Here is a 27807-nt window from a genome sequence, read left to right as displayed (position 1 = left end):
AAAAAAAATAAAATAATTCAATCTGTTTTTATTCATTTTTTCAAATAATAGTACGCTTCCCGAAAACAAGACGTAATTATGTAGTACGCTGATCGTTCATCCCCGTCAGCCCAAATTGATCTCAGCAGCAATATTCTGGGGTTGCGGATATTCTGTGTCGCTGTTCGTCACACCAGTTGGTATGCCAATCGGGCCAAATAGACTACGTTGCTCTCGTCCAGCAACAACTGGATCATCCGTCAGACCAAGAAATATGTGAGTCTTAGAGCACTTTTTCTTCGGTAAGTTTGAGCCCGTTGGCAAACGATTTCAGCATTGCAGAAAACCGGCCCAACTGGTACTTTTTCAGTGCCTCGATGACCATTCGTCTTCGCGGTGTTTTCCCTCCATCCAGTTGAAAAATTCGTTTTGAGCTGATACCTTCGTGTTTACTATCATATTATAGGCTTTTCAACATTCGGAAGAAGCCGACAGTGATAGTGCAGTCGAATTCAGGTTCATCAGCGGCACAATATACTGTGAATACCGTTGCTCCGATGTGTATATTGAGACCAATCTTCAAAATCGAGGCAAATCAATGTATCTTTGTGGATGCGGATTTGTATGAATTGACGAGTCTGTACGATCGATACTGAGACGCATCAATATTTCTGATGATGGTCACTTCCTGGTAAACTTAGTCAATTCCGCTGCAGGGATGTTTTTTCTTCTTCATTTTACTGAAAATTAAAATAGAAAGCCATTAGTTTGAATAAATACTATATCGAGACTTCTGTCTACCGTAACTACCTTTTGCTGTAATTTTTGTCGTAGAAAGCACCGGATAACGTGACATTCCGACTCGAAGTGCTTATAGTTGCATTTTAAGTAATATGATTATTGCCGGTACACATACGGAAGTCGAACTCGGTCGGCTGCATAATACCAAAAACGTCCTCTATCGTGCTGTTCGAAATGTTATACGACTCTCCCCTGCGTGGTGTGTGTAGACGTTTCCTTACGACGATAACCATAACGAATTACCGGACGTCGAAGACCTAACAAAACAGAAATTATTTATTGTGGTCGAATGTATTACACAGTTCGGGCATTTACCTTTGGTCTATTTGATGGTACGAAGATCGAGTCCATTACATACAGTTATACGTTGGTTGGTCAAGATATGCAATGGAGAAATTTCTTGTCGCCGACCGGTGAACAGCTTACATTGGGTGTCGTCAAATGGCCGGATTGTCGAATAGCTACTAAAAAATATTGAATTATTGCATATTGCATATATGTGCAGTTCGGTCTACCTTTGTTTCAGTTGGTGACACGAGAATAGAATTGATTGGGAAATGGGGGTTTTATCTCATGTCCACTAAAACCCCACTGACTGCCAATTATGTTACACCCATACCGTGCCAACATACCGCGACGAAAAGGCATCCACCGATCCGACAAATTTGCAATCTGCCTCTGCGTCTAGTAAAATGACTGATTTGTCGAATGCCTAGCAAAGAAAAAAGAATTTAATTATTGTGGTATGACGTACTATAAAGGTCGAACATTTAACTTTGCTTTAGTTGATGACAAGAGGATCGAGTTGATTTCTAACAGATACGAATTTACGATCATTGTGGTAGATGATAAGCACGACACAATCGAACCCTTTGTCTTCGTGGCATTTTTACTCTATTCAGCTTATGAGCCCGTTTAGAGCCGATACCTCCATCTTGGTGTTTACTACTCTATAATAGGTTTTTCAGCATTCGGAAGCAACCGACAGTGCAGTGATAGCGCAAGCGGGTTCAGGTTCATCAGTGGTATAATATACTGTGAGTACTGCTGCATCGGAGTATAGATTGAGACTAATCGTATTAACACTCGGAATACCAAGGGGGTAAAAAGTTACGCGGACTACCAAGGGGGTCGAAAAAATGGGAACGCTTACTTTGACCAGTCATATCTTAGCTGTTACTTAATCGATTTCGAATCCGTCTTAACCACTAGAAAGGTATTAGGTATTGTTCTTTCAGAAATTGTAGCAGAAATCAATTACAATCGATTGGAACATGAAAAGGTATAGGTCATCGCTTTGAATTCGAAGTACTAAATGAAATTTCTGTAGTTCTGCGAATTTTTGTCTATTTTTTGAGAAAATATAAGAATTTGTTCTTTCAGAAATTGTAGCCGTCATCAATTACATCAATTACCCCTTGGTATTCCGAGTGTTAATATCGTTGCCAATTAATGTATATTTGCGTGCGGGAGCGGATTCGTATTAATTGACGAATCTATACGATCGATACTGCGACGCATTAATAGTCACCTGACCCGATTTACACTAAATTTGTGATGAATGTAGCTTTCTGGTAAATTTTCTGTCAATTTCGCTAATCACAGTAGGAATCGACATTGTTTTTTTTTGGCATTCTCCATATTACTGAACATGAAAATAGAAAGCTGTTAGTTGGATTAAGCATGTATGGAGACTTTTGCCTACCGGAACATGGCGTAATGTTTTGTTGCGGAAAGCGTCGGACCTGATTCAACGAGATCGTTCGAATCGGCAATGGATCTTATTGAACTCGTAGTGGTTCTAGTGGTGGGCCTTTGAAAAATAAAATCGATTTTGCTACATCGATCTTTTTAATTTGAAAAAATTTATGTTATTAAACATCGAGCCAGGAAAAATCGATGCAAAAAATCGATTTTTAGAGGTAAAAAGATCGATTGTGGAAAAATCGCATTTTTTTTCAAAAGGAATTTCAAAAGAAAAATCGATTTCACCAAATCGATTCTATTGAATCAATAAAATCGATGTTATCAAACATCGAACCGAAAAGATCGGATGCAAAAAATCGATTTTTCAAGCTGAAAAAATCGCATCGACATCGTCCATTCCTAAGTGGTTCGAGCATTTTCTTTTGGTATAGTTGATGGCAAGGGGATGGAATTAATTCCGTACCGTTTTACGTTGAATGACCAAGATTTACTACCGAAAGGTTTCATGTCACCGATCGGAGCATGGCTTACATCTGCCTCAAGTAGAATCGTCGAATATCCGACAAAACAGATTTTAATTATTGCAATCGAACGTACTATACTTACACCTATTTTTTAGTTGGTCTGGTCACACGAGGATCGAGTTGAGTTGGAAACGGAAGATCTTTTATGTCCACTAAAACTCCAGTGACTGCCGATGTGGTTACCCGTACCATGCCAATGTAGTAGTAGTACTGGGAATATAAATTATCTCAAACCTAACCGATATAACTTTCTCTTCGCACATTGTTGACCAAATTCAACGTGACTTTGGTAACATCTCTTCTAACTGCACAAACAACATCCACTTTGTAGGCAGGCCTCATCGGTTGGTTTACTTTAAATTATCGTGTATTATTCGGTTGATGATTTCTAGCCTGTTTACTGAAATGAGATAGATGCTGCTTTCGAAGTATCTTGGAGCTACTGCCCCGCAAAAATTGCTGCGATTGTTTTTAGAGCTTGGACGGTGTGCTAGTACTGCTATGGGAGCGTTTATGTTCTGCAGGGCGAAAATAAATTGTTAAGAAAAGTTAAATACCGAGAAAAGCAATGTTAGTTAGAACAAATATATTGATATATCGGTCGTAACAAGTTACGTAGTTTCACCCATTTCCCATAATAGGATAGAGTTTAGAACACATTAAAATCAGCATCTATTGGCTCTAGTTAAAAAATTGCGAGATATTTTTCCGGCAATGAACCCCTACGAAAAGAATGCGCTGGCTACGATATGCTGCACAGCATTATGAATCTTATTTTACAGAATCTCGATTCATCTTTATATTACGTCAACAAAAATCCCGAGATACTCTACTAATGCTGTGTGCTGGTCTGACCTCTTAAACGCGATGAAGCTTGTGCCGACTACATCGACATTGTGTGGTACAGCGTTTAGACCTGGTAGTGACCTTTTCATGATGAGCTACGTTTATAACGAATATTTCCAATACCAACAACATCGAACATTACACCAATCAAATGTCCATGGAGTTTTCAAAGGCAGAAAAATTTTATACAAACTTTAACGATAGTATGTAAATTAAAAAACTAGGAGTGGGTAATGTCCGGGACATAACCGCGGTGTTGACGTAGGACTAAACTTGGGCATATCATATGACATTCATGGATAATTTGAACCAATGCACTTTTTGAATGAATGTTTACGGAAATTTCATGTCGAATGAGATTGCCACATTCACTGATTTTCTAGGACTTGCAAAAACCTTCGGGTTTGTAGATTAATTTGATAAACATTTGCTTATATGAACCACTGGTACATGTACAGAAGAATTGACAGGCGCAAACTCAATCCAAGTTATTAAATGGAACTTTCTAATTCAATTCTTTCTCCATTATGTTTTCATCCTAATAAGAACGGTTTGCAGATAACTATTTTTGGTGATACCAGACGAGAATCCTTTCTAACGATTCGAACCTTGCCCCCGAATTCGCTTCTGCTGCGTATATACATGAACCCCTTTCGCAGCTCACATCGAATGAGCATTGTATATCGCAATGCGATCTCTTTTATAAACTTCTTAGTGCAGATGGAAGTCCATCCTTTTGTGTGACAAATGGAAATATTTTCATCATTCTTTTTGGTTTGGCTTTCGCTTAGTAGTTTGTAGATTAATTCGATAAACATTGGTTTATATGTGTCACTGATAAAGTACAGCAGACTTGGCAGGCGCAAACTCAATGCAAGTTGTTAAATGGAACTTTCTAATTCAATTCTTTCTCCATTATGTTTTCATCCTAAAAAGAACGGTTTGCAGATAACTATTTTTGATGATACCAGACGAGAATCCTTTCTAACGATTCGAACCTTGCCCGAATTCGCTTCTGCTGCGTACATACACGAACATTCCCCTTTCGCAGCTCACATCGAATGAGAATTGTATATCGCAATGCGATCTCTTTTATAAACTTCTTAGTGCAGATGGAAGACCATCCTTTTGTGCGACAAATGAAAATATTTTCATCATTCTTTTTGGTGTGGCTTTCGCTTAGTAGTTTGTAGATTAATTCGATAAACATTGGTTTATATGTGTCCCTGATAAAGTACAGCAGACTTGACAGGCGCAAACTCAATGCAAGTTGTTAAATGGAACTTTCTAATTCAATTCTTTCTCCATTATGTTTTCATCCTAAAAAGAACGGTTTGCAGATAACTATTTTTGGTGATACCAGACGAGAATCCTTTCTAACGATTCGAACCTTGCCCGAATTCGCTTCTGCTGCGTACATACACGAACATTCCCCTTTCGCAGCTCACATCGAATGAGCATTGTATATCGCAATGCGATCTCTTTTATAAACTTCTCAGTGCAGATGGAAGTCCATCCTTTTGTGCGACAAATGGAAATATTTTCATCATTCTTTTTGGTGTGGCTTTCGCTTAGTAGTTTGTAGATTAATTCGATAAACATTGGTTTATATGTGTCACTGATAAAATACAGCAGACTTGACAGGCGCAAACTCAATGCAAGTTGTTAAATGGATCTTTCTAATTCAATTCTTTTTCCATTATGTTTTCATCCTAAAAAGAACGGTTTGCAGATAACTATTTTGGTGATACCAGACGAGAATCCTTTCTAACGATTCGAACCTTGCCCGAACTCGCTTCTTCTGCGTACATACACGAACATTCCCCTTTCGCAGCTCACATCGAATGAGCATTGTATATCGCAATGCGATCTCTTTTATAAACTTCTTAGTGCAGATGGAAGTCCATCCTTTTGTGCGACAAATGGAAATATTTTCATCATTCTTTTTGGTGTGGCTTTCGCTTAGTAGCAGGGTTGCCACATTCACTAATGTTCTTGAAAGATTTGCGAAAACCTACGGGTTTGTAGATTAATTCAATAAACATTGGTTTATATGTGTCACTGGTAAAGTACAGCAGACTTGACAGGCGCAAACTCAATCCAAGTTATTAAATGGAACTTTATAATTCAATTCTTTCTCCATTATGTTTTCATCCTAAAAAGAACGGTTTGCAGATAACTATTTTTGTTGATACCAGACGAGAATCCTTTCTAACGATTCGAACCTTGCGCGAATTCGCTTCTCCTGCGTACATACACGAACATTCCCCTTTCGCAGCTCACATCGAATGAGCATTGCATATCGCAATGCGATCTCTTTTATAAACTTCTTAGTGCAGATGGCAGTCCATCCTTTTGTGCGACAAATGAAAATATTTTCATCATTCTCTTTGGTGTGGCTTTCGCTTAGTAGTTTGTAGATTAATTCGATAAACATTGGTTTATGTGTGTCACTGATAAAGTACAGCAGACTTGACAGGCGCAAACTCAATGCAAGTTGTTAAATGGAACTTTCTAATTCAATTCTTTCTCCATTATGTTTTCATCCTAAAAAGAACGGTTTGCAGATAACTATTTTTGGTGATACCAGACGAGAATCCTTTCTAACGATTCGAACCTTGCCCGAACTCGCTTCTGCTGCGTACATACACGAACATTCCCCTTTCGCAGCTCACATCGAATGAGCATTGTATATCGCAATGCGATCTCTTTTATAAACTTCTTAGTGCAGATGGAAGTCCATCCTTTTGTGCGACAAATGGAAATATTTTCATCATTCTTTTTGGTGTGGCTTTCGCTTAGTAGCAGGGTTGCCACATTCACTAATGTTCTTGAAAGATTTGCGAAAACCTACGGGTTTGTAGATTATTTCGATAAACATTGGTTTATATGTATCACTGATAAATTACAGCAGACTTGACAGACGCAAACTCAATGCAAGTTGTTAAATGGAACTTTCTAATTCAATTCTTTCTCCATTATGTTTTCATCCTAAAAAGAATGGTTTGCAGCTAACTATTTTTGGTGATACCAGACGAGAATCTTTACTAACGATTCGAACCTTGCCCGAATTCGCTTCTGCTGCGTACATACACGAACATTTCCCTTTTGCAGCTCACATCGAATGAGCATTGTATATCGCAATGCGATCTCTTTTATAAACTTCTCAGTGCAGATGGAAGTCCATCCTTTTGTGCGACAAATGGAAATATTTTCATCATTCTTTTTGGTGTGGCTTTCGCTTAGTAGTTTGTAGAATAATTCGATAAACATTGGTTTATATGTGTCCCTGATAAAGTACAGCAGACTTGACAGGCGCAAACTCAATGCAAGTTATTAAATGGAACTTTCTAATTCAATTCTTTCTCCATTATGTTTTCATCCTAAAAAGAATGGTTTGCAGCTAACTATTTTTGGTGATACCAGACGAGAATCCTTTCTAAAGATTCGAACCTTGCCCGAATTCGCTTCTGCTGCGTACATACACGAACATTCCCCTTTCGCAGCTCACACCGAATGAGCATTGTATATCGCAATGCGATCTCTTTTATAAACTTCTTAGTGCAGATGGAAGTCCATCCTTTTGTGCGACAAATGGAAATATTTTCATCATTCTTTTTGGTGTGGCTTTCGCTTAGTAGCAGGGTTGCCACATTCACTAATGTTCTTGAAAGATTTGCGAAAACCTACGGGTTTGTAGATTAATTCGATAAACATTGGTTTATATGTGTCACTGATAAAGTACAGCAGACTTGACAGGCGCAAACTCAATCCAAGTTATTAAATGGAACTTTATAATTCAATTCTTTCTCCATTATGTTTTCATCCTAAAAAGAACGGTTTGCAGATAACTATTTTTGGTGATACCAGACGAGAATCCTTTCTAAAGATTCGAACCTTGCCCGAATTCGCTTCTGCTGCGTACATACACGAACATTCCCCTTTCGCAGCTCACACCGAATGAGCATTGTATATCGCAATGCGATCTCTTTTATAAACTTCTTAGTGCAGATGGAAGTCCATCCTTTTGTGCGACAAATGGAAATATTTTCATCATTCTTTTTGGTGTAGCTTTCGCTTAGTAGCAGGGTTGCCACATTTACTAATGTTCTTGAAAGATTATCAAAAACCACCAATCAAAGCAGGCTAATTAATGCTTTTACAAAATCTATCAAAATTTACGGTAAAATCTACGGAATCTACTACACAATTGTTTTGATTATTTCCCAACGAATCGCGCAAAAATCTGTTTGTTCCGTACAACACAGCGCAAATAATTGATGTTGGAAAACAAATCGGCAACTTCAGCTGCCAAACACTTAGAAACGATCGAAGCATTTTTCCGTCAATGTCACTTTTCTGACTCAAATTTTTGTAGGTATTTTCTTGCTTCCGTCCAATTGGTCAGTTTATTAGTTTTATCGTACATTTTTCGGATATTATCATAGAAAATAACTAACCCGATAAGAGGGAAGTTATTTTCCAAAGCACGAAATGGAAATTTCAATTGTAATTCTTCTGAGAACGATTTTGTGGTCCTAATAAGAACCGTTTGTTATGAATATTATTTCGCCGTTTCCCGCTCGGCATGATGATTATTCGCGTGGTATGGATAGCGCACAGATTGGTATCTTCTAACAAACTAACCAGGCAGGCCTCGCTGGCTTCTTAGAGGGCCATTACGGCCGAGCTCCGGAAGAGTAGATCGGTTTTGAAATGCTGTGCAATCTCACGGACCAGGCACTGGAAGAGCAGCTTGTGAATTAGTAACTCTGTCCACTTGTGAGAGCGATGAATTTCACGCAGGGTGACGACAGTTCTTGGTTGGCAGCAATAAGGCAGTAGCTATGATTTGGTTGATAGTCCAAATGCAGCTTCTCGTTGAGCAGCACACGTACATGTGTTCTGCTCTGTGGCTTAGACACGTCTGGCTTTAAGAAAAACTGTGACACCCATATTTATAGGTTCTAGCATTAATGTTGATTCGCATTAAAAGTAGTTTTTGAACTTTTTAAACAAGTTTTACATAGCAAACAAGGTATCAATAGCAAGCGTTGAACGTTTTCCTTTCGATTTATGAAACAATATTAGTAATTCCTTTAGTAGGAGAAAAGTTATTAAGGTTCAAAGTGTACGTAACGCATCCGTTTTGAAAATTTTGAAATGACACCCAGTATAGTAAAGAAAGACGTAAGTCCTACGTCAAAAACCAACATCATCCATTTTTTCGAATACCTGCTAAATATCAACATATTTGAATTTAGCATACTGTAAACCGTTTCGAAGTATTTTTTATATTTTTTTAGATAACACATCTCAATTTCAATATTTTTTAACTACGTGCTGGTCTGTAACGAACTATATTGAAAGGTTAGTTCTGAAACCATGCGCTAACTACAATTAGAAAAAACAACTTGAAGTTCGCTTTCTGGGGTAATTTTGATCACTTGTGTTTTCACCCACATTAAGTGCTTGAAATCACTGTTTTTCATTCAAATGTTTGTGAACGAGTTTTGAAAAACTAATATAAGTTAAAAAGGTTTCAATCTGAGTTAAACAAAGTATTTCAATATACTTTGGAATTCGAGTCACCAAAATTAGTTGAATCGAATCTAATTGCAATACATGATTCTGAGAACATTTTCAACAACTAAATTTATTTTATAACAGTGGTTCACCATTTAACCAAGAGTTTAATATGTTTCTACACTTTGGTGTATTGTATAACTATGAAAAGCGAGATGATGTTTGCAATAGTTCAGAATAATTGCGAACTAGTTTCACAAAAAATATATTAAAACTGATAAGCTTCAAAAAATAAATTTTGTTCGTCAGAGTGAGGAGGTAAATAATAACTGACTCGAAAAAAATACTTCTGTATAAATCTAGGATTATATTGATGAAGAAAAAACAGACACTTTACTAAAACTTGAAAAACTATCTCGAAAACTCAACGTAAGGGTTAGATATTTTTGAAAGTTTGAAATAAATCGGTTAAGTAGTTTTTGAATGGCAGATAACACCGCAATTCGTGTTTTTTTCAGAGACGTTCTACAAAAAGCTTCGTCACCGAGTCGCTTGTCGATATTTTTGCGTAGAAAATTTACAGAATGTTACTGAAATGATACATCACAATGTACAAAAATTTTGATTAATTCGCTTCACCCAAACTTCTAAAAAAAATCTCAAAAAAGTGTTTTTCACGCTGAAACCCCTAGCTACCTTCCCCCCCCCCCCCCTTAAAATAAAGTGTAATTTCGATTTTTTTTAAGTCTTTGTATATAAAAGACGGGTAAAATTCCTAAAAATATAACAAGTTATTATTTTATGAGTTTGGAGTAAAAGTGATTTGAAATATAAATGATTAGGCAGACTATTCAGGCTAAATAAGCGATCTCTCAAAAATACTTCGAGTGATCAGTCACCCCGGTTTACGGTACTCTAGTTTTATGAGTGTGATTAATTTCTGTATACTTACATATAGTATTGTTAATAACATTTTTATTTCGTTTTATGCGCGCACTACGTGCTTCGTTAAAATTGTTGATAGCATGGGTTATTTCGGTAGTTGCCATCACTTTGTCAATTTTAAATCGTTCCATGCCAATTTCTAAAAGAAAAAATGCAAATAATTACCTTAAATCCAACTTTTCAAGAGGTAGGATTGGCGAAAAACAACAATAGAGTCTCGTCAATGTGTATGATTTATTTCACTTAATTCACATAGTATATTTCTAATTGTTTTCAAAATATTGTCAGAGCCAATAGTGATGAATCTTCAACGTGCATATGTCTCGAATGTAAAAAAATGCAGACGAAAGTCCGCAACAGTCAAATTGGCTGCTCGGACGTCTATAGAAACTAACCTTCAATATCAACTTCTTTCTCCGAGTAGCCTAGATAAGCTGTATAGTGACGCTAGTGGTTACATAATGGACACCCTAATCCGGTAGTAAAAATCCACCAAACAGGTAACCCCTACTCACATAGTATCATGCGACTCGTGACGTGATATGGTTCACTAGTTGGTGATTTAAAATACTTTCAATGGGAAGTACTGAGCGAACTCTGAAGGTCTGCTGAGGCTTTCGGCTGATGGAAGTTAAGTGGAGTTTTGCTGGGCTTCAATCATCAAACTTCGGTGTGTACGGGCGAACGTGCCTTGTAAGCTGTGGTCCACTAGTAGGTTGATAACGGTATATTATTTTTCTCCGAACTAAACCAGCTCAGAAGTACAGTGGACGTTTGTTTCTTCGGAAATCCTGGGATTCAAATGATGGTCATGTCCCCAATAGCCCTTTCAGAGTTTACTAAAAGCGATTATAAGCCATCGCGTTTGGTAACTTCTAGTTGCTGTACAATATTTGCTGGTGATGAAATGTATTGCTCTGATCGTGATGGTTAGAGTACCACAAATTCATCTTCAGCATAGTTTTGGTGCAAGAATCTTATTGCCTTAAAGGAAACTTTTATGTTGGAAAGCTACTTAACCCCATCAGCGTAGCCTTCAACAAAAATGATATGACAAATCCACGCTAAATGCCTCGAAAATATATAATGTTAGAACAAAATCCATAGGGATTATTTTTTTGTGGCGTGTGCCCTACTGCCTCGTCTGCGGACTGCTATAAGGAGGCAAAGAGCTTTAGACCGATCAGTCTAACCTCCTTCCTTATTAAATCTGTGGAACGTTTAATCGACCTCAACATTCGGGATGTTAGCTTGGTCGAGTTTCGTACAATGCAACATGTACATCAGTGGGGAATGTCTACTACCACTCTGTTACAATGTTGTTTATAACATTGAAAAAGCTTTCTCGCAGACTCAATCAAGCTTGGGGTTTTTTCTAGATATTGAAGGTGCTTTGAACAAGGTGTTTATCGAATCTTTATGGAATATTGTCGCCGATGGCTTATTGAGGAAACCTAACGAGCTTAGATTTCCGATATATGGTTTCGTTGATGATTATCATATAATGATCACAGGTATTTGCATTAACACACTTTTTGAGTTGATGGAGCAAAATGTGTTGGTGCGCGATGGTGAATTCATGTTGGATTATCAGTTAATCCAAATAAAATACCAATGATGCTTTTAACAAAGGATTACAACTGGCGCTCGCCAGTTGTATGTTGGGGTAATTCTTGACTCAAAATTCAATTGGTCTGGTCGATTACAGAATCAAGGGTGCTTCCAAGGCCTTCGGACAATGCAGACGATTTTTCGGAAAATCATGGAAAATCAAACCCAAGTAGGGTAGAAATACCTTAATTCATCTCATTAGTCAAGATGAAACACTATTTCATTGATAACTCGACCAACGATAAACGGGTTGCGCTTTTTTATGCACCAACATCTTTGCTTCGTTTCTAAGAAGCAGTACAATCAAAAACCTGACGTAAACATGCAAAATAATCGTGCTTGAGCGAAGCAAAATGTCGAATCCTATGCACCCTTTTTCATCCTGTCATTTGAGCCAATGCGCTGAACAGAGATAGCAGACACTGCTCTAACTAATGTGGTCAAATGGGTGGGATGAATAGAGAGCTAAGATTAATTGGGGCTCGTCTACCCTACATTCAGGGGATCTACACAGCATTTGTTAGCCCAATACTCGCATACGCTTGGTGTGGTGTCAGAAGGGAGAAGTCACAAGAATTCAGTCAAAGTTTCATCTTCAAAGGATGGTCCTGATGGCGATGACTGGTGCGCTCACGACCTACTGCTGTTTTAGAGGCACTCCTGAACATTAAACCACGCCATGTGTTTCTTAAACAAGAAGCACTTTCTTGTGCATGCCGTCAGTAACCCAATAGCTCGAGCAACTAGCCACATATGATTGTGGCCCCAAATAGTTACTTGGGATGAGTATATACTTGCTCCCAGTTACCTTACACCACAGAGAACAGACGTATAAGCTAGAATAAACTTGTGTAAACATTTAAATAGAAATACGTTGAAAATCACCATCGCATACAGGTTCGCATGCATGAATCACCATTGTATTCAAGTTTACACGCAACGCCCGTATAGCGTTTGCTGGCCGATCGTAGCGCCGGCTAGTGGCAAGTTGCTACTTGCTGGTGACAGCTTTATTTCTTACACATTGAAAACTTTACTTGTATGTCAGTTCTCAGTGCTTACACGTTATTTTTTCTTTTAAAACTTTTAATGAGAGAATTCCTCAAGGTGATGAATGAGTTACACTGACGATTTTTCGTTGAAGGGTCGAGTTGGTGCTGATGTCTACTGTTGTGAAATGAGATTAGACCAATCCCATTCACTTGGTGAAGCGCCAAATAATTTTCTTAACGTTGTCAATTTAGTAGTCACAGGTTATCCCGTTTGTAGTATACTTACCAAGTAACAACTGAAATATCTGTGTGTGCGATGCATTTCGAATCATACATTCCGTTTTTGCGTTATACGCACGCGTGCCGGTCCAGTTATAATTTTCCGTATTGCATAAAATTTGCCCTGCAAAGTACCTGTAAAGCTCCCGAATTCTGCTTGATTTATGCGCTTCGAAAGCACTTTTTAATTCACTACGCTTACCCATTGTTGTCAATTTTTCCATAAGTAATTGTAGTGTGACGTTTTCTTGAGTAGCATCCTTCGGTCGCTCTTCTCCGTGCCCAAACGACAAAACTCCCGAGGAAGATGAAGTGTTAACAGTGTGCGCAATAAATGGAGTCTGTTCCTATTTCACAGTAGCTTTCCTTAAGATATTTCCGTAAAGAATCTTTGATGGAACTGAAATAGTAATATTTGAATAAAATACAATTTTTTCCGTTATATAAACTAGACGTTACAAATGTAGGGCAGATCACTCAGGCCCGTAGCCAGGATTTTGTTTCGGGAGGGGCTTAAAATTATTGTATAAATGTAATAATTCTTTTTTACATTTTAACTTCATTCAATTAGCTAGAGATTACTGGGTAGGGAAAGTTATGAAAATTAGAGCCATAGTACTCAGAGCGCAATTCCGAAAGCACACGAAAGTGATATTGAATCGATTTGGATTGATCGATTTTTTTCCTCTCTTTTCTCTCTTATTTAAGATTATCTCTCTCATTTTAATTCCATGACGGGCAAAAACAGAACGAAAGACTGTCACATACTGAAGACATGAAATCGAAACACTTATCCCAACTTATTGGCTTATAGATTCAATCAGTCCCAACATTTTAGTCGCGCTTCGTGATTGACTATTGTTTTACCACTTTTTGACCCATTCACTTTTAAAAGAATTTTATTTTACACGTTTGTTGCAGATATCATGGATTTTCGAATTAACAGTGTGTTAGTACGGAACGAATTCTTCGTAAAAATGAAATGAAATACTTTTTGTGTAACACAGTACAGTGTGCAGAGTGCACAGTGAGCACTGACCTAATACATAAATCAAAATTGCATGCAATTCAAAAACTTATGATTTAAAAATAACAAACGGGGTCGTGGGTCTTTTATGTATTTCCTTATGTAAACAATAAAAAAATATATAACGAGTTTAAATGGTTGTCCGGCAAATCTCGCGCAAGCGCTTAGCCATTGCACGTGGAAACCTGTTTACGAGGCGAGGAAATATTTTTTTTCTCACCAACTATGTCTTGGGGGGGGGGGGAGTTGTTCATTTCTATCTCGCTATTGTACATTTCCGTGTCATCATCGTAGTTGCTGCCTTCATGTTCGCGAATGTCTGATTTCTTCCTTGCTTCTCGCCCTAAATAATTGCCCATCCGAATGGATTCCATTTCTCCCAAATGTGACATTAATCTGCGAGTAAGTGGCATCCGATCTTGTAGCGGAACATTGGTTTTCTCATCGTCCATATATAGGAGGATCTTAATTATAGCATTGTCACACACACAACCATAAGTTTTAAGTTGTTCGAAATGAATGGTTTCGTCTGGACTAATTTGTTGAGCACTAAATGCCTGGCATGGTAGAACTCAATAAAGGCGGCTTCCGAAAGTCTAACCTCCATTTACACCTTCAGGAAATGTTCCACATTATGGATGCTCGGTCCTATGCGAATTAATATTTTATAATCACCGTATTTGGCTGGAACACCACTTCTTGCTTCTACTACTCATTGATCTCGACAGATTACTACAGCAACAATTATAGTAACAGTTTCTTTTATTCTTCAGACAAGGCACTCAATATAAAAGTTACTATTTTTGTCGTTCGCTTCGCACTGGCTCGAGCAAAAGCATAAAGCACACTGAATTTCGTGACCATTGCCTTTGGTGGTTAGAAATTGCCTTCTTCAACTTTTTCTCAATAATTTGTTCAAACCAAATGAGCAACAAATTTTGTTAAAAGTCGCCAGTTTTTTTAAATTATTTTTGAAAAATTTCGGGAGGGGCTTTAGCCCCCTAGCCCCCCCTCTGGCTACGTGCCTGAGATCACTCTAATAATGTAAATCAATTTTGATTTCATTTGAAAACATGCAATTCATTTCTATTTTTGCAATCATAATAGATAATTAATTAAATGGGAATGGGTATCAATGTAAAATTGTTTAGCTCGATTTGTTCTATTTTGCAGACAATTTTACGATATTGAAATCGATGTTCCAGGCCAAACAATCTGGCATCATAATTATCATAATGATTTGAAAATTCAAACATGATTCAGTTGAATATCATTGGATTTTAATTAACAGCCCAAAGTGTAGTTACGACACTCCGGTTATATCCCAGACATCACCCATCTTCCAAACTCAAGTCTAATCTCAACTCAAAATTCCAAGTTTCAGAAGGGCAATGTTTTATGATTTTTCACGGGTATTTTTTGACCGATTTGCGCAACCCCTGAATCAAGTCCAATTGGGTAATTAAGCTATGTGCTGTTTTTGGTACATACATTACAATACAGCTGACGTTAAAGCTCTATCAACAGCGAGTGTCAAACTAACATTCCTCCCCTTCCTCAGTAGAATGCTGTTCGTGGTCGGCGTCGTTATTGACCATTTTTATGAATGTTTTGAGTCAGTCAAACATGCACAGTGAGAATGATTTGCTCATGCCAAGCATCATTTTTTTGGTTCATTGTGCATTTTCGCTCATTCGGTCAATCACGAAGTGCAACTACGGGCAGTCTATCTAAGCTAAGCTAAGCTATTGCGATACAGCTGACGTAAAGATACGAGCTTTTTTTTAACGTTTTCACGTAAAATGGCGGAAAACATTATTTTAAGAAATAGAGTTAAAATTGCAATACCTTCCATTTTTCCATCTTGGCCCCTATCCTTTTGCTGGGTTAACGGGCCCCTATTATTTACTCGAATCAAAAATCGTCGAAATGTCAATTGACAATAGGTTCATCCAGAGTTTTGTGTTTTGGGGCCGTTCATATACCACGTGGACAGAAATACTTTGGGTTTTGACCCCCTCCTCCCCTCTGCTGACAATATCTGTATCCCTACCCCCCGCCCGCTAACCCACAATGTCCACGTGGACTTTTCCCATTTTTACCGGTCATTTTATAACAGGTTTTTAAATTCCAGGAAATTATGGATTTTTCCAACGTATTTGACTACATTAACTCTGAGTGTTATCCTAAAACAAATATTTCGTTTAAATTTTATCCATAGAATTGTAGTTTTTTTTTAACAAAATCAGTTTTAAAAAAGGTTTTGAAATTTTTGTGTCTAAAACACACATTTTTGCATTCATCATAATAACGCAAAATGGAAGCAACATTGAATTTTTGGATTGAGTCGTGTAACAAGTTATCAAAAAAATTGTAACAAATGGGAAGTAACAAAATTACAGATTCAATCGAATGTTTCTGAGAGCAAAAGTATGTGATATCAGCTACAGAACTGCTGTTGGGAAAAATTGGAAGGAAAAAAGCAAGCGCTTATGCCAATGATGGTGAAAATTTGTTCTACATTCTAAAAAAGGATGAAAAAATCAAGTCCACGGGGACAATTCTCGTACCCCCAACCCCTCTTCATGGACAAGCGTGGACCTCCTACCTACGCTTTAACTGTCCACGTGGTAAATGGACGGCGCCTTACATTTTGCTGTCTACTGCAAAAAATTGAGTGGCTGCGGTAGGCTGGGCATGTCGTCAGAATGGTAACCCTTCTCGAAACTAATCCGACAAGTACAAGGAGGAAAAATGCACAACGAGCAAGATGGATTGATCAAGTGTAGGGAACCTGAGAACGGCCTTAGACTGAGGGCCCTATTCTCACAGTCACGTCACCTAGTGACTAGAAGAAAATTTCTGACTGTGAGAATAGGGCCCTGAATGTTAACCCATTATATCCTAGCGTATGAAATTTCATACGCAGAACTATCCATCGTTTAACGCGTATTTACTGCAGAATTTTGGCATCTAACTGCTTTATTATTGCACTAATGGGATCATTGAACCTCATATTTCATTGTGAAAATAGACAACAGCCATTTTTTATAATTTTGCTTATATTTTTGAACCGTGTATAGTTAGGGCAAATGGCGGCTGAAAAGTAAGCAATACATTTAATTGAATTTTATTGTTGGATTTTTTTTTTTCGAGAGTTGTCCTACTGGAGCTGTAGAGCTAGGTTCTCGGAAGGGCTCCCCGTCAGAATCACATACTACAATTTGCAGACGAGACAGGCAATGTCGCCCAATAAAACACTGCATTAGGCCAATTGTAGCGTGCCGTGATTCTGAATGTGATATTCATTGTACGGTTCAGGTATGTGCGGACGTAGGGACTCGCGATCGCATGTATCATCGCGAAGGGTTCGAGCATTTGTACGTTAACGTGTTCGATCGCGTGTGCGTTTGTATGTCGCGTGTGCTAACGTGTATGTAACCTAGCGTATATAAAATCTATTTTATAACCGTGTGCATTTCGCATATTCGCGTGTGTTCTTTGGATAATCGTGCGCGGACCGTGAATCTAATACTTTATATTTGGTGTACGGCTCAGATGCTAAATGAAAGTGAGATCTTCCATATCACGAGTTCCCGGCGATGTCGCCGTAGAGCGTGTGGTCTAGTGGATATGAGCTTTATTTTTTTAATTGGTCCAACTGAATGTATGGACCTAAATTACTAGAATGAAGGCTAAAGATTTCCGGACGTGACCGATTCATGATCGCGCGCGTTTGCGGATTCGCGTTCGTAACTTCGTAAGTACTAAAACGTTCACATAATTACCGGAGTGTTATCAAGTTTGCGCGATAGCGGGCATAGGTGTGCGTAGATGATCGCGAAGGGCTTAAGCGTTCGTATGTTGACGTGTTTGTCGCGTGTGCTCGCGTGTATGTGACTTCGCGTGTATAAATTCGATTTTGAAACCCTGCGGCCATTCATATATTCGCGGACCGTCATTCTGATATTTAGTTTGGTGTACGGATCACATTCTGACAGGGAGTGAGTTATCCCATATCACTAGAGTTCCCGGTCATGTCACCATGGAACGTTTTGTCTAGTGGATATGGGAGCAATTTTTTTTAATTCTTCAATTTTATTTATTTTTTTAAATTAACATGGACCTAGACTGTTGGTACCGAGGATAGAGACTTCCGGACGATTCCGATTCATGATGGCGCGAACGCGGGAGTTTGTAGATTAACGCTTGAGATCGCGTTGGTAAGTTTATGAGCGCTGAGACGTTAAACTTATCACCGGGGTATAATCATGCTTGCGAGTTGGTGGGCGTAGGTTGTTTAGAAAATCGCGAGGGGTTCTAACGTTTGTACGCTAACGTGATTTTCTAACATATTTGCGTGTGTTGTGTGTTCTTGAATGGTCGCGCGAACCGTGAGTCTGATATTAAATTTTCGGTGTGCGGCCAGAATTCTGGCAGAGAGTGGGATCCCTTATATCGATAAGCTTCCCGGTTATGTCGCCATGAGACGTGCCGCCGAATAGGTATGAGCGTATTTGCCCAATTGGTCCAGCTGAAGGCATGGACCCAGGCTTCTGGGATCAACCGATCCGTAATCGCGGGCGCGAGGGCATTTTTGTAGGTTCCCGCTTGAGACCGCGTTTGAGAATGTGCGAGTGTTAAGATGTTGGCTATCACCATCTTTGCTGACCCAGCTGAAGGCGAGAGTAGAATGGCAGTATAGGATTCGAAAAGAAGAGATGAAAGACAATATATGAGAGACGCAATAGATAAAACAGGTACAAGATACAGCTAAACTTATGATCATAACATGAAAGACATACATTAGTACTTCAAACACTACTAATACTTGAATACCCAACCACCACACATAGCACATCCTTTCTCAATTATCTATTTGTTACTAGTTGATTGTTGTTTATGAGCGGGTGAATAGAAGAAAGATAAAGAACAGAAAAAAGGCTCCTATCAGCCCTCCCGGCCTCCTCGATACACCACTATCGAGGCGTATTGTAATCAACATCTGGAAGCGGGCTTCTTATATAAATAAAATCTTGCGTCATAATGATTGGTGGATTATTAACATAAGAATTAATTAACCTCTAGTAGTAACACTTGGTGGAAATAGAAACCAAAAAGAGCGAAGGGTCCTTATATTTAGATAATTCTATTTAGTCTATTGTAGCCTGATGATGTTTACAATACCGTCAATCCTCCCGCGAGAAGGATAAATAAATAGATATTAATAGATAATAGAATAGATAAGATAATAGATAACACAGAAATAGATATTACATGCATCTAAACTACTTTTAGGTGTTTGGTGATGTGGTTCACGTGGATTGGATTGGAAACTACGTGTTTCAGTTTATTAAGTTGATCTAGTTGAGCATTAACTAGTGGCTGAACAGTATGTTTAAGAGAAGGTTCCATCCATAAGAGATTGTCATCTCTGTTTCTGAAAACAGCGAATCCGATTCGTTATAAACGAGTGTTACTCGCCATCTTCACGAGCCAGAGCGACAGAGCGATTTAAGAGATAAAAACACCCACCTTCAGTCTGATCATCTCTTGTAGATGACAGTCCATCGATCCGAATCGAATGACTCGATCACTATGCTCAAGATCAAATGAGTCCCCGAACAACCGAACCAGCATGTTCCCCCATTTGAAAGTGGAAACATCCATATCAGCCGCCCGCCAAAACACTCGATCGAATGATTATTAGTCATGAGATTCAGAGAATTCAATGAACCAGCACTCGCTCGGATCTCCCACTCTTATCGACCAAGCAAGAGTACGCGCCCATTAGGCTCATCACCCAAGCCCAGGGAATTTTATTGTTGGAATTCGTGCTAATAATTCCATTATGTGACAAAACGTTCCTACAGGTGTAAGAGAAGTGTTGTCTATCAGAAAATCTGAAGAAATATGTCAAACAAATTTGGTGTTTTTATTTAAGCGTACGAAATTTTTTGCACGATATATTTTCATTCTCAAAACCATTTTAAGCGGTGATTTTATTTTTCCCATAATCATTGATACATTTTTTGGTGGAATTGAAGATATCACTGCATTTGGCTCACTTTTTGAAACCCCTGGGTTATAATGGGTTAAGGTAAAATAAGGGTGAGCATAGCATAAATTACCTTGTACCCAGCTCACATAGTTCGACACTCACATATAGGGTTAACATTTTTCAAATAGAGGCTGCTAAAATTAATAGTTTCATACTTACTAGTTATATTTTTTTTTGACGGATTCACCGAATTAATGACTTGTTGAAACGAAGTACAAGGAGATTGGCCTGTCGATTGCAATATTGTATCCATTGTCACTTTGAATTTTGTATCTGCCTCTCCTGATGGAGCGGCTCTTTTATGTTTAATTCTTGGCTCAATTTTTTCTTCAGGGTGTTCGTTGTTTTCGAGATACTGATACTTGAAAGCCATCCTGTAAGAAAATTTTAAGAAATACGTCAGCTTATTGTCAAGAATGTCAGGAATGTTCAACTGCCAGAACTGTTTAACGTTGATCTTTAAGCACCCAATCGGAAAATTTTCTCTCTCTCTTCCGGCATTCGTACTACATGTCCAGCCCACTTTAGTCTGCCGTGTTTTATCAGCCTTTCGATGTCAGCATGTTTGTATACTTGGTACAGCTCGTGGTTCATGCGCCTGCGCCATTCTCCATTTTCTACTGTGCCGCCGTTTATTGAACGCAGAATTCTTCGCTCAAACACATCGAGTACTCGATAGTTTGCTTCAGCAACAGGGAGTATCAACGTTTTGTATAGAGTAAGTTTTGTGCGCGTCTGTAGGCTACGGGACTATAGTTGACTACGCAAACCATAGAAAGTCTTATTCGCCACTAGTGTTCCAATATATATGAATTCGTCGACAACCTCATACCGCACTGTAACCGTTTGTTACAAAATCCTCTATTTGTTTTAAATATGTGCCTAAATGTTTAGTTGTACTGTCACGTCACTAAATGTAAAAGAGTTAATTTTTAGTAGGGTTAGTAGTATAAAATGTGAATTATAAATTATTTGTTAATTGTTAAAATTAGGATTAGTAGGATTAGAATAAACGCACAAATTATTGTCATCACACTAAAACAACACAGTGGGTACAAGTGGGTGGTAAAAGTAACGAACACCAAACCATAGAACAGTTAACGAAAGGGGGAGGAAAGCTGATATACGGCAGGCGAAAAATGGTAGCGCGACACACCCAAAGTTCGCCCCAAGAAAGCTGTGGAAAACCGCCAAAATGTTACGCTACCGAAGGCATAAAACATCCCGCTGCGACCCCCGCAGGAATCACAAGTTATCTGGCGTTCGTGTGCTCGACACATTAAAAGTGAAGTAAGTTAAAAAAAACTAATAATTCAAAAAGTGAATTGAAGCGTGAGGTGAACCAGATACATTTAGGTAACATTCTAGTTTGACAACGATGGCGAGAATTGCCAAAAACGTGTTACGAGTGAGATTAAACTTATTCCCCACCCTGAATTGTTACCCTCACAGGACCTTCTTTTAGTTTGATATAAAATTTCCTGTGCCTTGGGTGACGCAATCATCACCACCTGGCAGCATACGATTCGGCCTAGCGAGCCCTGGATGCTTGCTACGTCTAACCCGTCAAAGACCAGCGATCGTCCTCTGGCCTTGGGCCATAACCGCTAAGGAGGACTTACCCCTCTCGGCACGGTCACTCCGGTATCGTCCTGGGCCTGTCGATACTAGTCAATGAGGGAAGACGCCAGCAGCCGCCATTAGGCTCCACCAACGCCGTTAAGAACCCGCCAATCCCACCAGCGAAATAGAGTATCCATTGTCACCAGTTCCCGAACCCCATCGTCGTCAGCAGCAGCAACGCGAGCGCTCGCAGGACGACCCTGAACCACCAGCAACTTCCGGCAACAGCAGCGGTACGTACCAGTATAAACCCACAACCCACATACACACTCACACACAAGCAATAGTTAAATAAAAGTAAATATTTAAAAGTTAAAGTTTTCATTAATAAAACAGTTTAGATTCCATTTTCAATTTGTTTATTTCACAACCCAGTTTAGTTAAGTGATAGTGCCCTGCACAGTTGTCCGCGAGACCCCGCCGATTACCTAGTAGTAAGCCGACCCTGAGACCCAGTTCGAGGGGGCTCTTGCTACTGAGCTTTACCGGGATACACAGTAGAAAAGTTACACTTGGCACCCAGCCACAACACACGAAAGGTAGTCGGAGGAATCGAGTAGAATTTAAAAAAAAATCAGACGATTTTTTCGCAGGCGGTAGGTGAGTACACAATCAGCATAGTCTGATTGCGTAGAACCCCAAATCAACCCACTATTAGTTTGAACACTATTTCCTTAAAAAGCTGGTAGACATTGGTTAAAGTGAATTCCGTTATGGTGCAGAAAAAGTGAACGCACGTAAAAGCAGTTAAAATTTCCAATAGGTAAATTGGACGGTAGTTATTTCGGATATTGCAACTAAAAACTAAATTTCTAAAATTTGCCTTAGAAGAATACTCACCAAAAATAAACAGAAAAGGTCCTGAATGAATAAAAAATTCTGACACGAACACAAACCAAATTTTATATATTTATTATTTGTAGAATCACTATATGCTAATTTGTTAGTGAAGTACTATAGCTATTCAATCAATTCTCTACTACTAAGTCGATAAATTAGTGTTATAAAAAAAATTCAATTAATTTAATAAAAATGGTTACTTTTTGTAAAAATGAGCTCAGATTTCCTTATGCAATATCGGTCGATGAACGTCGAGCATTTGCTATTGGATGAAGTTGAGCATGAGCTGGTTATCCGGCAAGTCGCGTTTAAAAGCAGCACGGAAAACCCCGCAATCACAAAATTAAGATATTGCAGTTGTTGATATTTGTTTTAGCTGTTTCAACTAAAAATGGCTAACATAACTAATGCTTGTGTTGATTTTCACATCACCCATTTGTTGAAAAAAATTGTTGTTTTTAGAAGCTGTCAGTTACCGTTAAACACCGGTCTTCTAGATCGTCTAACACTATGAAAATTTCTCCTGTCCTGCGTTTGTGTCATAGGCATCGCATTTAAGCAAATTTTGAATTGAATCCATTTATATATCTTATTCCTGATTTCATTACCTGTCTCCTATAGGTCTGAGACGGTTCAATCGCATATTAATAAATATACACAGCGACCACAGGGCTGGAAATTTTTAGTAGTAAATTTGGTTTTCAATAGGCTTGCACACACCAGAAAAAAATTATGTAGCCCCTACTTTTTGTCGTCGCAGTGCACCAGCGAATAGAAAGCATTTAATATTCAAGGTATATCATCAAATTTGGTATGCAAAATGCTTCCAGCTTCTACACTATGCTGTGGAGTTACTTCAACAATTCATCCTCAACAAACGTAAAAGTACCCCAGCCACCTAAAGTCTAGAAGTAAAATTTACGTCATGGACCCACATGCAACAGTGATAAATTCGGTCATTTATTCGCAATAACTTGAAGCAAAAATCGAGTATCGGAGCAAACCGCTGGAATGTTTTTAACAGACGTTAATCCTCACATTTGAATGGACTAGAATCCGAAAACATGCATACATAGCATACAAGATTATGACGTAATATATTGCAATATGCATATTATGGAAAATTACGTCATAGTTTTCCAGAAAACAAGCGAGAGAGTAGTAGTATTACCTCATCTGTATAGATTACTCTCATTGAACTGCATCTAACTCAACAATTTATGTCTACTCTGTGAGCGTGAAAGAGGTAGCATAATGAGTTTCTTTTCTGTCTCGCTCAATGATTCTAATTTGTGTTCTGGGTGTCCAGACCTACCGATGTATCGGCAGTTTTACCGATTACGGGTTTTCCTACCGCATACCGATTCAACGGCAGTGGTAAAATTACTGAGATTTTACTATTTCTACCAAAACAACAAATGTTAATTGATCTAGAGAACAAACTACACCGTCGGCAATTTTTCGTTCGATTTGCTTTCAAATTTTATAGGTAGTAAGGTGGTCCAATATTGAGAATATGTTATTTCAAATTTATTTGCTGCATGCGGTGCCATTTTAACATTTCGCAATCTTATGTCGACATTACGTTTCACGAGCAAAAATAAATGTCTACTTCTATTCAGAAATTCAATTTGGCCACCCTGTTTATGTTTACGTTATGCCCAGGGAATACAATTTATACGTGCGCGATACTCGTGTTTATATTATTTATTCGGTGCGTTTTAAACATAATCTCCGTCGTTGTTTTTTTTAATTCTGCATGACAGGTGTTTCTTTCGATTTGGCAATTGAGTGCAATAGTTATCCTCGAGCGAATCATGTTTTTTCCACACTGCCATCAAGAAAGTACAGCTCGCCCCGTGAGCCTAAAAATAAGTGAAGGCAACTACCAGTTACGCTTAATAGTCCCTCCACCCAATGCGTCGTGTTGAATCTGCAGTGAAATTCATCTTCCTGGAATATCGGCGAATACCGGGCAAAGGTAGGTTTTTACTAAACGGCACCGATACTGATATCAAAAGTTATTATGCTGTTTTTGCTTGACTCCAAAAATGAGTCAGATTCTAGTCCTAACCGCTGTCAGTTCATACGTTTTGGCAGCATTTTGAAATTTTGCCTTAAACGAAAGCCACATCAATGTTGTTTCTGGTAAGATTTGGTTCTGGGGATGTATCAACAGTCTCCATTCACCGGACATTGTGATTCCAAGGACGAAGTGAAGCTTCGAAATAGGCTAACATTGTTTTATTTTCACAGAAAATTGGAACTAATATTGGTTAATAACATTGATCAGGAGGGATGCGTGCGTGTGCAATTGAGTCTCTAAGTTCAACTATTCAACATGCGAATACCATACCAGAGAATCGAATATAACTGCACAAATATTCACTATTGCATCTCTACCATTGCAAGCGCGACCTGATAAATATACAGGTTACTTACAATTCTTGTTTAAGGTAATTGCTCTCTTTGAAAATGCCCACTAACAGCGCTGCTAGCCTGCTACCATAAAATATTTTCTGTAATTTTAGATTCCTCGGGCGCAAAGCTGATCTGGTTCGGCAGTAGAACATCTCCATAACTCTACTCTGGCGATTGAATGTTGGTGTAATACGTAGAGTAAAACTTGTTTTAGTCAAGGTCGCCAACGGGTTTCTCAAATTATGGAAACGGACAATACGGGCTGACCTCAAACCGAAGAAGCAAGTTTTGACGCATAGCAAAATACATAGCATCATTATTATGGACAACCAAGCCCAGCAGGGTCTACTTGGCTACATACTATGGAATCCGACCGAGGATATATGCAGAATTAGGTGCTCTCGCATCACCTGCTTAATTGTATCTGGATAACTAATTGCGGGAAAATATGTATGTGCGTATGTATGCGTGTATTTACATATTAAGGGCAGCCACAGTACTACATTCCGTCGTGGACAGACATGCCTAACCATCCATTGCGCTCAAGTTTGATGGTTTATTCAGCAAATAAATAGATGAGCCTGATACAATTTTTTCTATCCCAAAAAATTTCTGACAAGAAACAATATTTCAAATTTTAATCAAAATTGGAGCGCTCACTTTTATCCCTGTAATGTTCGTTTGCATGTATTGTATATGTACATATGCATCTGCATGAAAATTGCATCGACATCTACGTGCAACCGTGTATATAATAAAATGCATATGAATGTGTAGACATAAGCAAATGCTGATTCATGTACAAATGACACAGGTGCACATGCAAATGCACACAGATGCAGAGGCACACGTAGTTGTACAACAGTAGTTTTCAACATTTTCCATTCCCATGTACCCCTCTACGAGAGCTCTCACCACCGTGTCCGCCCATCTAGGATAAAGTTATAAAACAACTAGAAATCGCATTTTTGTTTAAAAGCGATTTTATTTTCAAGTTGCATTTGGAAATAGCGTTATTCTGTAATTTGTTCATCTGTGTTCATTGTGAGTAAGATGGACACCACTGTTGTACCCAGATTACAGATGCACATGGATATGTACTACATATGCATGCGCTAAGGCATATGCAGATGAACGTGCAGTTATACATATGTAGCTCTATACAGATGCATATGCACGGTGCCAATACAAATGAATATTTACATTCAGATGTACAAGCAGATGCACATAATGAACCAAATGCACATGCAGATGCACATTGGAGTGGCTCGCTATATGTATTTTTCAACACAGCACTCTAATGCTTTTTTTGGATGGCAGTGCACCGGTGCAGTGGAGTGCACTGTTTTTGCACTTTCTAGTAGAAGTGTCAATGGAACATACCCAGTTTCCTGCACTTCTGCTAGAAAGTGCAAAACCAGTGCACTCCACTACACCGGTGCACATCAATCGAAAAGCCCATAAGTTCCTTTTGTTATCCCAAATGATTGCAAATTTCGGGGGCGATTTGCTGCTTCATGATTTTCCGCATCATGTTCAAAGTTTATATGGAAATAATTATGTATAACAGTAACTTTCGATAAAGCCATCCGTTGCAACACAGATTTAGGCTGGTAGTACAATATTCAGCTAATCGGAATTATTACTTATGTTATAAAAATTTTGGACGGTTTGGATACGTGGAGACTTACTGAATGGCGACTTGTTTCTTTTTAGATGATTGTTTGCCATATAATACTGGGATACTCTTATCGAAAGAAGTTTTCAAAAAAATACAGCGGTAATAATTAGTCATAGTTTTCGTCATTATGCACCAATGAACCTTTAATGTTAAACCTAACCCATATTCTTATTTTCGATTCTGAGTTGAAATTTCGTTCGCTAGAATAGTTTTGTTTTTGAAGTTCTGCACGAAACCCCATCATGCTATATATTGTAAAGAGAATAAAAATGCGCTTTAATGAAACTACGTTAATGATTATATTATCTAGGTGATTTATTTGTTTAGAAAAATTAGTTTCGTATTTTCTTCAATGATTGAGCCTTGTTTCAGGTTCGATATTCATCTGAGCATAACCGATCTCACACATTCCATCACAAACTATGAATATCCGGCAGTGTCACCCTTGTGGGGGGCCAATGCTCTACCAGGATGTTTTGGTTTCCGGTGCCTTTTTACATATTGTCGTTAAAGCTCATACGTTTCGAGTCCAGCATGCCTTCTATGACGACTATCTAACTTATAAGGCTATTTGCTTTCAGTGGACTGTCTATATTACCAAAGATGTTTGCCAGGACTATTCTAAATTTTTATCCAGAGCATCGAGCAATAAACCTATTAAACTATAATTTTGCTTCAAATTTTCCGATATCCACCATAAAATTAATAAATTCATTAGCTATAACAACTGTTTGGGAGCCAAATCAACAAAACAATTGATTGAAACAACCATCTTGGTTTTCAATTTCAACTCGCACCAATCTTGAAATCAACAATTATATTAGTTGTTATAACTGGTTGGGAATTATTTCAATATTGCAATTGATTGAAACAACCATTTTGGTTTTCAGTTTCAACTCGCATCAATCTTGAAATCGACAATTATATTAGTTGTTAGAGCTATT

The 27807-nt window shown here is 38.4% G+C and overlaps 1 long non-coding RNA gene across 4 annotated transcripts; it reads right to left on the bottom strand.

Annotated features, from left to right (window-relative positions):
- Positions 1-30: 30 nt before the first annotated feature.
- LOC131677921 (uncharacterized) lies at positions 31-24143 on the bottom strand. Of its 4 annotated transcripts, none has more exons than XR_009303473.1 (9): positions 20458-24143; positions 13413-13610; positions 13218-13363; positions 10336-10467; positions 3094-3529; positions 1296-1492; positions 1096-1241; positions 790-1037; positions 31-719 (listed from the first exon to the last, which is right to left on the bottom strand). It is a non-coding gene; the product is annotated as an uncharacterized LOC131677921 (long non-coding RNA). The 4 variants fall into 4 exon arrangements; XR_009303471.1 differs by having other exon boundaries at positions 1096-1244; positions 13218-13345; XR_009303470.1 differs by having other exon boundaries at positions 13218-13345.
- Positions 24144-27807: the final 3664 nt, after the last annotated feature.

The sequence above is a fragment of the Topomyia yanbarensis genome, chromosome 1 (assembly GCF_030247195.1).
Source record: "Topomyia yanbarensis strain Yona2022 chromosome 1, ASM3024719v1, whole genome shotgun sequence".
Lineage (NCBI taxonomy): Eukaryota > Metazoa > Arthropoda > Insecta > Diptera > Culicidae > Topomyia > Topomyia yanbarensis.
This window is presented reverse-complemented; position numbering and strand designations above follow the sequence as displayed.